General features: G+C 45.7%; 1 long non-coding RNA gene across 2 annotated transcripts; it reads left to right on the top strand.

The window, feature by feature from the left end:
* Positions 1–483: 483 nt before the first annotated feature.
* On the top strand, positions 484–11,629 carry LOC132398082 (uncharacterized). Of its 2 annotated transcripts, XR_009513540.1 has the most exons (4): positions 503–535; positions 3,562–3,632; positions 5,891–7,567; positions 9,342–11,629. It is a non-coding gene; the product is annotated as an uncharacterized LOC132398082 (long non-coding RNA). The 2 variants fall into 2 exon arrangements; XR_009513541.1 differs by lacking the exon at positions 3,562–3,632 and having other exon boundaries at positions 484–535.
* Positions 11,630–16,841: the final 5,212 nt, after the last annotated feature.

The following is a 16,841-nucleotide window of genomic DNA, read 5'->3' as shown; positions in this document are numbered from 1 at the left end:
ATCTGATAGTCTTCTGGTCTTAAGATGGTGGAAATCTAAAGCAACACATACAAAATGCCAGGCAGGACCAATGGAACTGAGTAAGCAGTCAGGCTGGGACCCAACATCAGGCCAGAGTGTGAAGCAAAGGAGGTGGTAAAGACAGAATTTAGTTCCATTTAGATACGTTACAAATGTTCAGCAGAAACAAAACAAGCAGCTGAGTACACATTCATCTATAAACAGGATAAGAGGTTCCTTTGCAGATTTAATCTGATTTACAGCATGCAGTGCTCCATCTGACCCAAGTCAAGAAAAGTGGTTAAATTTTTGGTAAAATTAGAAGATCTAAAATTACAGAAGCAAGTAAAATTGGAAAGATAAAGCGACTTGGTGTTGTCACCAAGAAAGACGAGTAAAATCAGATAGCTTCTAAGCAAGGTGATGGGAGCAGCTCTTGTACACTGCCTAGTGGCTGAAATAAGAGCTGTGTAACTGGTATGTAATCACTCCCTGTTCTGCTGAACAATAGTGATCCAAACAGACATCGAGAAAGGTAGGAGCGTATAAAATTCCATTGGTCTCATAAATCTACTCATTTGATGCCCCAGCTTCCAAGCTGTGTTCAATGAGTGTTACAGTTTTGGAGGGGTTCAAACGCTGGCTGCAATACAGTAACATGTGAACTATAAAATCTACCAAAGGAAGAATTGAACTTGCAATGTGGCCTACATAGCTGTCACCAGCACTTGACCATGTAAACAAGACTAAAGCCCATGGGATCTAAGGGAGTGGCAAATTGATTCAGTCCGACAAAGGAGAGAGTAAAAATTAAAAGGAGTTTTGTTGCTTGGAAAGCCAGTTGCAGTGAGCTTTCACGGTCTCATTGCTGGGCCTCTTGCAGGAGATGTAATTACGAGGTTTAAAAATAGCACCATGATTGGCATTGTGTTCAACAGTGAAGAAAAGAGTTGAATGGTGCAGTAAAAGGATCCAAAGAGATGGGAAATAGTAGTGGCGAATGAAATGCAGTCCAGTGAAATGTCTGGTGAGCACTGAAGATAAACAAATGGTAAGGTACTCTTTATCATAAAACAGAAGTAGAGAGATCCTGAAGTGCATGATCACAGACCCCTAAAGGAGGATAGATAAAGTTGTTGAGAAGACATATGGGATGTTTGCCTTTATCGACTAGGGTAAAGAATATAGGAATGTGAACGAACTACAGCACAGCAGACAGTGTGCTGCTTCCAGTTCCAAAGAGATGAGCTCAGTTGTATTTCAGGTTTTGTCCGTGTGAAGTCATCACATTAAACATAGTTTTCCTCTGGATGGTCCAGTTTATTCCATGCCCCAGTGATGAATTGATAGTTAATTGACTACTATAATTTACTGATTAAGCTAGTGACTTAAGGAATCATAGGAAGAGATGATGGAAGTATGAGAGAGAAATAGACTCAGAAGTACAGAGATTGGGACAAATGGAACTGTTCCCTTGGGAACTGGCATTGATCTGATGGGCTGAGTGGCTGACTTCTATATTATTTATGTATTTAGAGTAACAGCACAGTAATAGGCCTCCCATCCCAACAACCCATGCTGCCTAATTATGCCCATGTGACCAAATGATCCACTAACCTGTATGTCTTCGTAATATGAGGAAGCCCATGGGAAGACCATACAAACTCCTTATGGACATCGGTGGGAAATGAACCCAGGTCACTGGCGCTGTAATCGTGTTATACTAACCACCATGCCCCCTTGCCTGTCACAGGGGGACGTGGAGACTGGACCCAAATGCAGGACGCAGGCACTGAAGTACTAGGGGCAGGACAGGAACAAATAAAGGATAGAAGAAGATGGGGAGACCATGGCATTCAAAGGTGATCCTGGGGTTCAGAGATAGTTCATGGCGAGGCAGGACCCAGGCTAGGCTAGAGGATGGGTCTATGGGACAAGGAATGCTGGGAGGATAGCCCCCGGGCTGGCCGCATAACTCCTGGGCAGGGTCCGGCCTCCCAGGCAGGAACACAGAGGCCTGGGCAGGTGCAGGGCACAACCCGTCAGAAGCGAGGGGTAGGAAAGGGTCAGAGTCCCCCGCCGGGCAACGGCAGTCCGGCCTGCTTACTCGACAGAGGCAAGGGATTGGAAGGGAGCTCAGTCCAGGGTGACTACGAGAACGGACTCACAGAACTAGTTGATTAACAGTGGGTACTCCAAACCGGGACAAACAGAACGAAACAGGGCGACCAGCACAACCAGGATGACCATGTCAAAACAGGATAAATAGGGCAACCAGTGCAAACAGGATGACCAGGTTGAAATGGGATAGACAGGCAAACCAGACAGACCAGCACATATAAGGCAAAAAGAACAACCCCCCAATTATACTCAGTCCCAGAGCCCCTTACATACACCAGCCAGCCGATAGGCATCAGGTGCGCCTCCTTAAGCCAAGATGATCCTATCTGGGCTTAAGGGTGAAAGGAGGGATGGCTACAAGACCCAGAGTCCGGAGTCCGTGGACCGGATCAAGACCCGAAATGCGGGCTCAGGACAGAACCATAACATTGCCACCCCTAATAAACCCAAAAATGCTTCGCCTCAAATGTGGCACTCGCCATCCTGGGGCTTGAACCCACAACCTTCAGCTCAGAGGTAGATAAGCAATGAATGCACCAGGCTCAACCATAATCACCAGCAGCTCATTCCAGATATACACCACCCTTTTCATAGTACATAAAACATAAAACACTAGAGCACAATACACACCCTTTATAGACAATAGACAATAGGTGCAGGAGTAGGCCATTTGGTCCCTTGAGCCAGCACTGCCCTTCAATGTGATCATGGCTGATCATCCACAATCAGTACCCTGTTCCTGCCTTCTCCCCATATCCCTTGACTCTGCTATCTTTAAGAGCTCTATCTAACTCTTTCTCGAAAGCATCCAGAGAAATGTCCTCCACTTTCTTTGACCTACTCCAAGATCAATCTAATGCTTCCCTCCAACATAGCCTTCCATTTTTCTGTCATCCATGTGCATATCTAAGAGCCTCTTATATGCCCCTAATATATTTCACAAGGAAGTTGCCATTTATGTCCCTTTAAATCTCTCACTTTTGATCTGAAATCCATGCCATTTTGTTTTATGCACCTACTTCCTGGGGGGAAAAAATGTTATTTCAATCCCTATGCCCTTTATGATCTTGCAGTGTAGTGGGTTCGTTTAGCAGTTGGTCAAAAGCTGCTTCTGCCGTGTTGGTCATTAATTGGCCCTTTTAAAGAATGCAGCAGCTCTTTCTCATAACTATCCAGTTTCAGGAGCTTTCCTTTGTCTCAGGACACTCACCTTCACACTGGGGTCACGACCAGGACAGAAGAACCATTAGCAAAATGTGCTGCAGATACAGAAGAGCCTAAGGCTCTTAGCTAAAGCATCTGTTGACTGTTCAGTTTTGTAGTTTGTATAACTTGGGGTGGATTAGATGCTTGGTTGAATGTTTTGCTGTTTGTTTGTAAATAAATGATTTGAAGGTTCATTTAATATCAAAGCACGTATCTGAAAATGGTCTTCCCCAGGTAGAAAATAAAGAACATTGATGCACCATCAATAACTCACTCTGAGATGTAAAGGCGAGAAGGAACAAGCAGTGAGTGACCACCATACTACATCCTGGAGACTGAGAGGCCGGGCTCTATATTGCCTATATACAGGGGTCTGTGGGAGGAGCCACTGGAGCAGTCAGCAGGAGGGGGAGGCGTGTCCAGACAGGTATATGTAGTTCACCACAAACATAAAAGTCAATAGGGAGAAACATCAAACCCCACCCCCCCAACACAAAAAAAGGGTAAACCAATCATCAATCCCAAAACCCCTCCCTTAGCAGAAAACAGAACAGAGAATTGACACCCCAAAAAGTAAGCCTGTCCCGACACAAAACAGAACACTAACATCAACTCCTCTCACACAACAAAATGGAAAAGGAACAGGTGATAAAAAAGACAATATAAAAACAGAAGTCTGAAAAAGCCCACAGTCCGTAAATGCAGAGGCACCATACCAAGCTACAATATCACCGACATTCATTGACACCACACGAGGCAGCGAGGCCTACCCGCCTGCTACAGTGAAACACATGGCGATAGGCCACTCACAGATTCCTTCTCCAGCAACGATCAAAAGGAATGAACTCTCACTCGCTTTCCACATTCGCCTCGATCTTTCAATCTTCCTCAACACTTTAATCGGTGATTAATGGACAGGTTTCTCTTGCCCTCATCTACCACCTTACCTGCCTCCACGTCCAGCACATAATTCTCCAGAACTTCCACCATCTCCAACGGGATCCCACCACCAAGCACATCTTTCCCTCCTCCCCATTTTCTGCTTCCTGCAGGTTTCGCTCCCAATGCAACTCCTTGTTCATTCATCCCTCCCCACTGATCTCCCTACTGCCACTTATCCTTGCAAGCGGAACAAGTGCTACACCTGTCCCTACACCTCCTCCCTCACTACCATTCAGGGCCCCAAACAGTCCTCTCAGGTGAGCTGACTCTTCATCTATGAGTCTGTTGGGGTCATATTCTGTGCCCGGTGCTGCCAGTGTGGCCTCCTGTATACTAGTGAGACCTGACAGAGATTGGGAGATCGCTTTGCCAAGCATCTATGTTTTGTCTGCCAGAAGAAGCGGGATCTCCCAGTGTCCACCTATTTCAATTCCACTTCCCATTCCCATTCTGATACGCCAATCCATTGTTACCTCTTCTGTCGCGATGAGGCCACACTCATGTTGGAGGTACATCGATTTCTCAAACTTCCAGTAATGCACCTCCCCCCTTCACCATTCCCCATCTTGTTTTCCCTCTCTCACTTTATCTCCTTGCCTGCCCATCACCTCACTCTGGTGCTCCTCCCCCCCTTCCTTTCTTCCATGGTCTTCTGTTTTCTCCTATCAGCCTCCCCCTTCTCCAGCCAGTATCTCTTTCACCAATCAACTTCCCAGCTCCTTACAACATCCCTCCCCCTCCAGGTTTCACCTATCACCTTGTGTTCCTCTCTCCCGTCCCCCACCTTTTAAATCCACTCTTCATCTTTTTTTCCTTCAATCCTGTCGAAGGATCTCGGCCCGAAACACTGACTGTACTCTTTTCCATTGATGATGCCTGGCCTGCTGAGTTCCTCCAGCACGTTGTGTGTGTTAAATGGAGGCAAACACTGGCTTGTACACTGCCTCAAAATTTCTGCACATCAAGGCCATCTGAGTGCACGCTGGATCACTCAACTTGTAATGTATGAATCTATTTCTTTTCGGTCAATGACTCCCCTTAGCACTAAATATCATCTGTTATCTATGCATGCACGTTGATGTGTTGTCTGAGCATGCACATTGTTCTCACTCTCTCTCTCTGTCTCTCTCGCTGTAAGGTGAATGCAACAGTTAAAGCTATCTCCAACCTGCGTGCTTTTATTTAATTGCACAGACACAACACAACCAATCTCCAAACTGTAAATTGCCAACTCTAACGGTCCCTGAAACACATTTAAGGTGAAAAACTTTCATAAAAGAAGTCAAAAAGACTTTTTCATGAGCTATCTGGAAGATGTCAACCCAGGAAGCATTGTACGCTGGCACTATCTTGACTGGGAGTTCTTGCTGATGTACTTATTTGTAATCAGTGTCTTCTGTCCCACTCAGCAAACCTGGGAACCAGCTTCCTTGTTACATTTACCTCTATGGGTCACTCCCTCAACCTCCTACATTCCAGGGCATAAAATCCTTGTCAACACATCGTCTCGGTGTAATACAGGCCCCCAAGCCCAGGCAACAATTTCTGGCTACAACTGTTAGTGTACTGTTTCTGTAAAACTGCTGTTCCTGTCAGCAAATGTGCTACTTTCCTTTTTTAGCCCAAGCCCCACTGATGATCATTGTTACAAGATTTGAATCCAATAACATCTTCACTACCTGCACCAAGGTGAAATGCTTCAACTAAGGATGTTTCTAGAACTTTGAAGAACGTTGCTAAAGAAAATTGTAAGAAGGAAGCACAATTCAGTCTTCTGTAGCAAACAAAAAAAATGTACTGTACTTCATACTGGCTGGAGAAGCCTCTGAATAGATTGCAGAAAAGCACCAATGATACCAATAACTTGAAGTCTTTTTAGAAACAATTGTCAAGATTAACTGTTAAAAACAGGAGGTTCAACACTGGCTCCTTCAATCAGGACTCCCTCTGAAAGTTAGATAGGAAGATGGACCCAAAATTCAGAAAGGCCGCACAAGCAGAAGAAAATTTACTCAATGCAATGCTTTGCCTCCTGTGTGCTGATGGCAAACTGGCAGGAAGCAAGAGTTTAGATGTGGTTATGGTGCAGAATTGCTTGCCTGACATTGACTCCACTAGCAGCGTTCCTGAGACCAAGTTAACACCTACAGCCAACATACCGCTTATCCTATCAGTCAAATGATAAGCAAGGGTCTCGGCCCAAAACGTCGGCTATGCACTCTTCTACAGAGATGCTGCCTAGCCTGCTGAGTTTCTCCGGGATTTTGTGTGTGGCAGTTACGCTGTTAGAAACCCGTCACTTGGCAAATGTATTAACCAGCTCTATCATGCAAGACTGCTTAGAGATAGTTGGTCAGTTAAGCAATAAAAGCAAAACCTGCCCTGTTAATACAGTCAATTCCTTGTGAGCAATGTTCCTGTAATAAATGACAAGCCTATACCACTAGATTGTTCATTTGCCTTCTGTTCAAGATGTCTCCCCTTCAGACTCTCAATGAATAGGCTGTACTTTGGAAATACCAGGAAATAGAGTCATAGAAAAATACAGCACAGAAACAGGCCCTTTGGCCCATCTAGTCCACGCTGAAACTATTTAAATCACCTATTTCAATCAACCTGCTCTTTCATCTAATCTACAAAGATGTAAAATGCAAAGACCTGTCCTTAAGGTTGGTAACAGCTTGGAAATGAAAGAAGATGACAAAACCATGATTTGACCAGTGTAACCATTATACATTCTTCAGGAGGCATACATGATCTTGAAGGATTGCCTTTCCAAAAGTCTTAAACTTGTGGGAAAACATGAAGGTATTGCATTAGTTTCTATCGCAGAACAGAAAATTAGAGAGCCAGAAGATTATAAGGCTAGCAGGAAGGAGCTTACAAGTGAAATTAGGAGAGCCAGAAGGGGCCATGAGAAGAATTAAGGAAACTCCAAGGTATTCCACAAGTATGTGAAGAGCACGAGGATAAGACGTGAGAGAATAGGACCAATCAAGTGTGACAGTGGAAAAGTGTGTACGGAACCAGAGGAGGTAGCAGAGGTACTTAATGAATACTTTGCTTCAGTACTCACTACGGAAAAGGATCTTGGCCATTGTAGGGATGACTCACAGCGGATTGAAAAGCTTGAGCATATAGACATTAAGAAAGAGGATGTGCTGGAGCTTTTGGAAAGCATCAAGTTGAATAAGTCTCCAGGACCAAATGAGATGTACCCCAGGCTACTGTGGGAGCAAGGAAGGAGATTGCTAAGCCTCTGGCAATGATCTTTGCATCATCAATGGGAATGGAAGAGGTACCTGAGAATTGGAGAAATGTTGTTCCCCTATTCAAGAAAGGGAGTAGAGATAGCCCAGGAAATTATAGACCAGTGAGTCTTACTTCAGTGGTTAGTAAGTTGATGGAAAAGATCCTGAGAGGCAGGTTTTATGAACATTTGAAGAGGCATAATATGATAAGGAATAGTCAGCATGAGTTTGTCAAAGGCAGGTCGTGCTTTACGAGCCTGGTTGAAATTTTTCAGGATGTGGCTATACATGTTGATGAAGGTAGAGCAGTAGATCTAGTGTGTATGGATTTCAGAAAGGCATTTGATAAGGTACCCCATGCAAGGCTTATTGAGAAAGTAAGGAAGCATGGGATCCAAGGGGACATTGCTGTGTGGATCCAGAATTGGCTTGCTCACAGAAGGCAAAGAGTGGTTGTAGATGGGACATATTCTGCATGGAGGTCAGTCACCAGTGGAGTGCCTCAGGGATCTGTTCTGGGACCCCTACTCTTCGTGATTTTTATAAATGACCTGACTGAAGAAGTGGAGGGACGGGTTAGTAAATTCGCTAATGACACAAAGGTTGGGGGTGTTGTGGATAGTGTGGAGGGCTGTCAGAGGTTACAGCAGGACATCAATAGGATGCAAAACTAGGCTGAGAAGTGGCAGATGGAGTTCAACCCAGATAAATGTGAGGTAGTTCATTTTGGTAGGTCAAATATGATGGCAGAATATAGTATTAATAGTAAGACTCTTGGCAGTGTGGAGGATCAGAGGGATCTTGGGGTCCAAGTCCATAGGACACTCAAAGCTACTGCGCAGGTTGACTGTGTCTTTAAGAAGGTATACAGTGTATTGGCCATCAACCATGGGATTGAGTTTAAGAGCTGAGAGGTAATGTTAAGGCTAAATAGGACCCTGGTCAGACCCCGCTTGGAGTACTGTGCTCGGTTCTGGTCACCTCACTACAGGAAGGATGTGGAAACCATAGAAAGGGTACAGAGGAGATTTACAAGGATGTTGCCTAGATTGGAGAGCATGTCTTATGAGAATAGATTGAGTGAACTCGGCCTTTTCTCCTCGGAGCGACGGAGGATGAGAGGTGACCTGATAGAGGTGTATAAGATGATGAGAGGCATTGATCATGTGGATAGTCAGAGGCTTTTCCCCAGGGCTGAAATGGCTGACAGGAGAGGGCGTTGTTTTAAGGTGTTTGTAAGTAGGTACAGAGGAGATGTTGGGGGTAAGTTTTTTACTCAGAGAGTGGTGAGTGCGTGGAATGGGCTGCCGGCGATGGCAGCAAAGTTGGATACAATAGGTTCTTTTAAGAGTCTCCTGGAGAGGTACATGGAGCTTAGAAAAATAGAGGGTTATGGGTAACCCTGGGTAATTTCTAAGTACATGTTCAGCACAGCATTGAGGGCCAAAGGGCTTGTATTGTGCTGTAGGTTTTCTATGTTTCTATGTTAATGCCAGTCTATCTTTGGAAAAGATTATTCCAAATGTTCTGCCAAAAGTGAAATCCATCAAGGCAATAATAGTGACTTAACTAGTTCTGTAGATCTTCAGAAAGGATTTTCTGCAGAACTTCAGAAAGGTGGTACTGACCTGATCAAAATCCATATTTAAGGAAGTCAATGCAAAAAGAAGAAGCTAATGTTTGTGAAAGTGCCAATTTAGTTCATGGTGCAGTGAGTTCAGATTGGGCTCCACATTGCATGGGTACAAAATTGTTGCATTGTGTTTTCTGAAGTATCTGCCATTCAATCATTCCTTATAGATCTGTTCTTCCGTCCTTCAGGATGGCACTCAAATTCCAGTAGATGATTATCCAGATAAACAAGTTCCCAAAGATGATTTGAGCTCTGGATCCTCCAGTGGAAAAATCATAAATGCACCAAATCTTGAAGAGCAAATGCAGAGAACAATCCTGATCGAGAAGTTGCAGAGCCTGGGCCTCTGCAACTGGATCCTCAACTTCCTAACTGTAAGACCACAGTCTGTGCAAATTTGTGATAACATATCCTCCTTGCTAACAAAATAAACTGGCACAATGCGGGGGTGTGTGCTTAGCTCACTGCTCTACTCTCTATTTACACATGACTGTGTGGCTCGGCATAGCTCAAATACCCTCTATAAATTTGCTGATGATACAACCATTGCTGATAGAATCTCAGATGGTGACAAGAGGGCATACAGGAGTGAGATATGCCAAGTAGTGGAGTGGTGCCATAGCAACAACAACATAACACTCAATGTCAGTAAGACGAAAGAGCTAATTGTGGACTTCAGGAAGGGTAAGACAAAGGAATTCATACTAATCCTCACAGAGGGATCAGAAGTGGAAAGAGTCAGCAGTTTCATGTTCCAGTGTGTCAAGATCTCTGGGGATCTAACCTGGTCCCAACATATCTATGTAGCTATAAAGAAGGCAAGACAGCGGCTATACTTTATTACTTTATTATACTTTATACTGTAGCGATGTGCTACACACAGCGCTGAAATAACGACACGCAGTCGTTAAGTCATTTTGAGACTAGTTTATTCAAAACTTCGTGGCGCTGGCATTTAAATCCCTGGAGCCTGCCCTCTCCGGACGGAAATGACGTCAGAGGTACATTACCAAAGTCTCCCCCTGCGAGCTGGTGATTTGTGAGCCAGTTCACCTGCACAGAAAGTGGGTCGCCACATAACCCCCCCCCCCCCCAGAACCAGCAATACACCCCCCAATGTCCACAGTCTGGATCAGCCTCTGTTTGGGAGGTCTGCCTCTGTGCCGCAGTGCCTGAATCTCGACCAGCTGCGCCAAGTCCATATGGGCTGGTTTGAGTCGGTCCACCGTGAAAACCTCCTCTTTCTCCCCCCAATGTCCAGAATGTATGTGGACCCGTTGTTGTTGATCACCTTGAACGTCCCCTCGTACGGCCGCTGTAGCGGTACCCAGTGTCCGCCCCTTCGTACAAACACAAACTTACAGGTCTGCAGGTCTTTGGGTACATGGGTCAGGGTCCATCCGTGCTGTGAAGTCGGTACGGGGGCCAGGCTGCCGAGCCTTTCGCGTAGTCTGTCCAAGACTGCTGCGGGTTCTTCCTCTTGCCCCCTTGGGGCTGGTATGAACTCTCCCGGGATGGCCAGGGGTGCACCATACACCAACTCAGCCGATGAGGCGTGCAGATCCTCTTTGGGCACTGTGCGAATTCCAAGCAGGACCCAGGGAAGCTCATCCACCCAGTTAGGTCCTCTCAGGTGGGCCATGAGAGCCAACTTCAAGAGACGGTGGAAGCGTTCCACTAGTCCGTTCGACTGTGGGTGTTAGGCAGTTGTGTGGTGCAGCTGCGTTCCCAACAGGCTGGCCACATCCGACCACAGGCTGGAGGTGAACTGGGTGCCTCTGTCGGAGGTAATGTGGGCCGGTACCCCGAAGCGTGCTACCCAGGTTGCGATCAGTGGTCGGGCGCAGGAATCCGCAGATGTGTCGGTGTCTGGAAAGTCTTGGCATGTACCAGTCTTTTCCCTTGCAAGTCGACCAGCAGGCTGTGAGCTCGCAAGAAGTCCACCCCCAGGAGTGGTTGGGCCACCACAGCCAGTGTGAAGTCCCATGTGAACCAGCCGAACTGCAGCTGCACTGTGCGGGTGCCGTAGGTCCGTATCGTGCTGCTGTTTGCGGCCCTCGGGGTGGGTCCTGGCTTCCTGTTGTGGGTGTCATACCCCGTCGGGGGCAAGACGCTGATTTCCGCTCCGGTGTCGACCAAGAAGCGGCATCCCGACTGTTTGTCCCAGACATACAAGAGGCTGTCCTGGTGGCCAACCGTCATAGTCATTAACGGCAGCTGGCCCTGGCCCTTGCAGGGCGGGCAACAACGGCGGGCTTCTGTGCTCCACCGCTGGTGGTAGAAACACCACTGTTCACTGTCCTCCTCACTCCTGCCTCTGTATTGTGTGCGCCCCTTGCCGGGCCTGGTCTGGTCCGCTGTTGGGCGCGAGGCCTGGTAATCTGACCAACGGATGCCACGCTCTCCCTCTTGGCTTTCCACAGCATGTCTGTCCAGGCCGCCACCTTCCGGGGGTCACTGAAATCTGCGTCGGCCAGCAGCAGATGTATGTCCTCGGGCAGTTGCTCCAGGAACGCTTGCTCAAACATGAGGCCTGTGTGTCCCTCAGCCAGGGACAGCATCTTGTTCATCAATGCTGACGACAGTCTGTCTCCCAAACCATCCAGGTGAAGCAGGCGGGCACCCCACTCACGCCGTGAGAGGCCAAAGGTCCCAATGAGCAGCGCTTTGAATGCTTCATATTTGCCTTCTTCCGGGGGCGACTGTATGAAATCCTCAACCTGGGCGGCCGTCTCCTGGTCAAGGGTGCTCATCACGTGGTAGTAACACGTGGAATCAGAAGATATCTGCCGAATCTAGAACTGAGCTTCTGCTTGGCTAAACCACACACGTGGTCGCAGCATCCAGAAAGTTGGCAGTTTTAGCGAAACTGCATGAACAGATAAAGAATCAGTCATCTTTGGTCCAAATCCCGTTTGGACCGTCAGGGTCACCAATGTAGCGATGTGCTACACACAGCGCTGAAATAACGACACACAGTCAGTAAGTTGTTTCGAGACTAGTTTATTCAAACTTCACGGCGCTGGCATTTAATCCCTAGCGCCCGCCCTCTCCAGGCGGAAATGACGTCGGAGGTGCATTACCAAAGTCTCCCCCCGCGCGTTGGCTATTTGTGAGCCGGTTCACCTGCGCAGAAAGTGGGTCGCCACAATTCTTTATTAGGAGTTTGAAGAGATTTGGCATGTCAACAAATACACTCAAAAACTTCTATCGATGTATTGTGGAGAGTGTTCTGACAGGCTGCATCACTCTCTGGTGAGGAGGGGCTACTGCACAGGACCAAAATAAGCTGCAGAGGATTGTAAATTTGGACGGCTCCATCTTGGGTACTGGCCTACTGAATGCTCGGAGCGTCTTCAGGAAATGGTGTCTCAGAAAGGCAGCGTCCATTATTATGGACCTCCAGCACCCAGGGCGTGCCCTTTTCTCACTGTTACCATCAGGGAAGAGATACAGAAGCCTAAAGGCACACACTCAGCGATTCAGGAACAGCTTCTTCCCCTCTGCCATCCGATTCCTAAATGGACATTGAACCCCTGGACACTACCTCACTTTTTTAAATATACAGCATTTCTCTGTTTTGAACTATTCAGTAGACATAGATTTATTTCTTGCTTAGTTTTTTTTCTTTTCTATATTATGTATTGCATTGAACTGCTGCTGCTAAGTTAACAAATTTCACATCACATGCCAGTGATAATAAACCTGATTCTGATTCTGAAAACTAAGGTTGTAAAGACAAGTTCCTCAAAACCCATTTCCCTCTTTCTGGAATTAGAAGGTAAACTCTTAATCTGGCAACTGTGTCTATTAAGAGAGGTTATGTTGGAACTGCATGAAACATTAGTTGGACTACAACAAGGATACTTTGTGCATGTCTGATCATTAGAATATAGGAAGATTGTGATGGCATTGCAGAAGTTTCAAATCAGATAGGTTAATCCAGCAAGAATTTTAGTTATGAAGAGAGATTGATCTGGCTGAGGATAAGGGAGATTGAGAGGACATCTATGAGAGTTCTCCACAGAAATAAGATGAATTACCAAGTTCAATCTTCAACATCTCTCTGGAAAAGTCCACTGTCCCTGCAGGCATCTAGGTAGCTACCATCATCCTGGTTCCAAGAGGGCAACAGTAACCTCCCCTATAGTAACAGTAAACTACATTCCAGTGCCACTGACCTTAACAATAATGAAGTGCTTTGAGCAACTGGTTATGGATTGCATTAAATCCTATCTTCCTGCTACAATGGGCCCTTCCCAGTTTTGCTTCTGCCCTCCATTCCACCCTGTCCTACCTGGAAAATGGTGCCACATACACCAGGACTCTATTTATCAACTTCAGCTCGACGTTTAATATGATTATCCCTCAGAAGCTAGTGGGTAACTGTCCTTGTTGGATCTCAACACCTCTCTCTACAGACTGGATCTTGGACTTCTTGACATGAAGACCACAGTCGGTCTATGCTGGCAGCAAAATCTATGGCTCCGTCGCACTGTACACCTGCACCCCCTAGGATTTTGTGTTCAGCCCATTGCTGTTGACGCTATTGAAGCATGACAGTGCTCAGCGTCATGAATGATGATAAAATGGAGTACAGAGAGGAGGTAGACGAGCTTGTAGAGTGGTGCAAGCTGAGAGTCTCAGCATGGGCAAGACTGAAGAGACGATTTTGGACTTTAGGAAGGTGCAGGCTGACCCCTCCTCACTGCACGTACACAGCTCCTCCGTGAAGAGAGGTAGGAGCACCAAGTTTCTGGAAGGCCACAGAATGGACAGTCTCACCTGGTCCCTCAACACTACCTCTTTTAGTCAAGAAAGCACCGCAGCTTCTCCACTTCCTCAGGAGGTTGAGGTGAGCAAGGTTCCCACACCCCTCCCCCATTCTCCGTTCAGTGTCATTTCCTGTACACGAGTAAAGGGAAAACAAAATACTTGTTACTCTGGATCCGATGCAGCACAGAACAAAACACACAAGATAAAGACACAATAATAATATCAAAACACAATAAATATAGCTCATATTCATAGACTGATTTTACGTCCCCAGGCTGTACATAAGGTGACTGACAGGAAATAATAAAGTAGTGGTGGAGTTGATGGGTGGAGGTGCTGATTCATTTTACTACTTGGGGAAAGTAACTGTTTTTTTGAGCCTGCTGGTCCTGGCGGGATTGCTAAATAGCCTCCTCTCTGAAGGGACTGAGACAAACAGTGCATGGACAGGATGTATGGGATACTTTACGATGTTACTAGACCTTTTCTGGCATCCCTGATGGCGGGTAGGCTGATGCCAGTGAGGCAATGGGCAGCTTTGACTACCCATTGTGGAGCCTACCTCTCAGCCACAGTGCCTTTTCCATACCAAGCATAGCTAACCATCTGGTACAGGAACAGCAAGGCATTGGACTGAAAGACCCTACAAAGGATTGTGCAGACCGCTGAGAAGATCACCAGGATCTCTCTTCCACCCATCTGAGACACCTATCAGGAGCATTGCGTACACAGGGGCCCTTGGCATTGTCAAAGTTCCCTTACATGTGTCTCCCCACCCATTTTAAGAGCAAAAAAGCAATTTTAGTTGAAGTTAGAGACAGAATCAAATACATGTCAGGTCTGGCAGGGTTTGCAGGCCATTACTTACTACAAAACAAAACCTAAAATCATGTATGGCTGTCTTGCTTCACACCCAGATGAGCTGAATGCCTTTTCCACACACTTTGAAAGGGAGGATAAAACGACATCTGAGCAAATCCCTGCAGCATCTGATAACCCTGTGACGTCTGTATTGGCAGCCAATGTCAGAACATCCTTCAAGAGAAACCCCTCAGAAGGCATCTGGCCCTGATGGTGTTTGTGGTAGGGCTTTGAAAACCTGCGCCAACCAACTGTCGTGAGTGTTTTATTGAAGACTTGGCCAAAAGCTATTTGGGATGCCAAAATGTTCAAAATGCACGAGCACCATTACACCCATGGGAGTGGCCGTCATCACCGTGGCAAAGAGTGCATAGTGACTTTGCTGGGCCATTCATGGACTCCATGTTTTTGATTGCTGTGGATGCTCATTTCAAAGTGGCTGGAATTTATACCTATGATGTCAACCACCTCAGCAAAGACTGCCTCTGCTCTGAGGACTATTTTCACCAGAAGTGGCTTACCAGAACAAATCATGAGTGACAATGGACCACAATATATGTCAGAAGAATTCCGACTGTTCATGAAGTAAAATGGCATCAGACATTTTAAGTCAGCTCCACACCACCCAGCAATGAATGGGTTAGCTGAAAGGTTTAATCAAACCTTCAAGAAGTCGATTAAAGTGATGAACAAGGAGGACAGTTCTCTCCAGCAGAAGGTGAACAACTTCCTTTTTGTGTATCGGAAGTCTGTTCATGCGGTGACAAATCCAACACCTGCAATACTGTTCACGAACAGGAATCAGATTATGCTAAATGTAATCCAGTGGTAACTGACTTGAATTGACTGATGAAATGAAGGAGAATAAATGAAAGCCTCCGTTTTGAGTGTTTGACTGGACACTGGATTGAACTTGGCTCTGTACCTAACCCACACCACACTGTTTCAGAATATTCCATTCTGATGCTGGAAGCCAAGATATTAAACAAATTCCCCATTGATGAGCATTAAGAGCCCTCAATTTAATCGTCGTTGAAAAGTCAAGATTGAGATAATTTACGCAGTTTTATCAGGGGTGAAGTTGCTTTGGCTTGAATTGAAGAAGTACGCTCGGCAGCACTTTAACACTGTAATTCCATCTCCCAAGACATCCTGACATCCAAGAACTTCTGAAACATACTCACTCACAAACTCTGTCACCATCGTAGGATGGGCCCGTGGCCCAGAGCATCTTCCTTCTTCCATAAGGTTTCCACAAATAAAACATTGATATTGATATTGTTGCCGTTCAGGAAGAAAAGGCATGCTATGGAAAAGACATCTTATGGAAAAGAAAATGACACTAGGTCTGTGGCTTATGACTTTCACATAGCGTCAAGACAGAGTTTCTGTTTTGGAGCCCAGCATCTGAGCAGACTGACAGTCCTTAATTGATGTGGAGTCATGCACATCTTCTTCATCACTGAGTATGCCATCTTTGGAAAGTATAATAATGGAATATCTTTCATCAATATCTTCAAGAGCCGAACTAACCTCAACGCCTCTCCCTGACAAAAGCAAATTTGTCAATATGACATGATGGGTCAATATGATTTGATATTCTAACTTAATAAACTGGCCCTGAAAATCATGACCGAATCAAATAGCTTCATTTTTTTCACCCTAATGAACTCAGAATCTCTTGAGAAACATTTGCTTGCTTTTTTAAAGAGCTTTTCCCACAGCCTCTCAGCAAGCCTGTTTATTTTCATTCCAAAGTATATCTTTGCCATCTACTGAGAAAGAAAAATACAACAACTAAACTATGCTTTACAAAGACAAAATCTGTCTCAGTATAAATGTAGATGTAGACTATTTAGTCTCCTGAGCCTGTTCTACCATTTACTGAGATCATAACCGATCAGCAATCTTACTTTGCTTATCTGTCTTCTCCTCATATCACTTATTACATTTGGCTATAAAAGTCTGCCAAACTAATAATCGACCTGAAATCAATTACCATTTGTGTAAAATTGATCTAAATGTCTACTACCCTCTCCATTTCCTAGCCT

The sequence above is a fragment of the Hypanus sabinus genome, chromosome 8 (assembly GCF_030144855.1).
Source record: "Hypanus sabinus isolate sHypSab1 chromosome 8, sHypSab1.hap1, whole genome shotgun sequence".
Lineage (NCBI taxonomy): Eukaryota > Metazoa > Chordata > Chondrichthyes > Myliobatiformes > Dasyatidae > Hypanus > Hypanus sabinus.
Note: the sequence above shows the minus strand (reverse complement) of the source record. Positions and strands in the feature narration are given on the sequence as shown.